The following is a 403-nucleotide window of genomic DNA, read 5'->3' as shown; positions in this document are numbered from 1 at the left end:
GCTGTAAGGAATGGTGCCCTGGGAGAGGTAACCCAGAGCACCAAGGCTTTTGAAGGCTGAGGTGCCCAAATTTCGCCTGTGTGCCAGCTCCTCTGGATTTTGGGCGCAGCACAAATTGCCTGCTTTAAGCCTACCACAGGGCTGAGGACAGAGACAAAAGGCGTCCCCCAGCGCCATGCTACACCCGGCCCTCCTGCTGCTCCCCACCTCGGCTCTGACTGGGACCTGGTGCGCTGACAGACCTGGTGTTGGCTTGAGGAGGCTGAAATTAAACGGAAAAATCATAAAATACATCATTAACTTGGTGGAGAAACAGCCGCCACCACCATCAACCACCCCCTGGGCCTTTTGGCAGGTGCCGAATCGAGCCCCGCACGCTGACAGTTTTCACCAGACAGGGCCC

The 403-nt window shown here is 57.1% G+C and overlaps 1 protein-coding gene across 4 annotated transcripts in view; it reads right to left on the bottom strand.

The window, feature by feature from the left end:
- Positions 1–264, bottom strand: part of DCAKD (dephospho-CoA kinase domain containing) — an 8,445-nt gene extending 8,181 nt beyond the window's left edge. For 2 of the 4 annotated variants that reach the window (XM_035901348.1, XM_035901355.1), the window contains exon 1: positions 208–258. The gene's annotated coding sequence lies outside the window, so the exon portion shown is untranslated. Of the gene's footprint in view, positions 1–207 lie in introns of all 4 variants that reach the window. The other 2 variants (XM_035901360.1, XM_009645518.2) reach the window with 2 other exon arrangements.
- Positions 265–403: the final 139 nt, after the last annotated feature.

The sequence above is a fragment of the Egretta garzetta genome, unplaced genomic scaffold (genome assembly GCF_000687185.1).
Source record: "Egretta garzetta isolate BGI_Z169 unplaced genomic scaffold, ASM68718v1 scaffold551, whole genome shotgun sequence".
Lineage (NCBI taxonomy): Eukaryota > Metazoa > Chordata > Aves > Pelecaniformes > Ardeidae > Egretta > Egretta garzetta.
The sequence above is the reverse complement of the archived record's forward strand: the minus strand, read 5'-3'. Positions and strand labels throughout refer to the sequence as shown.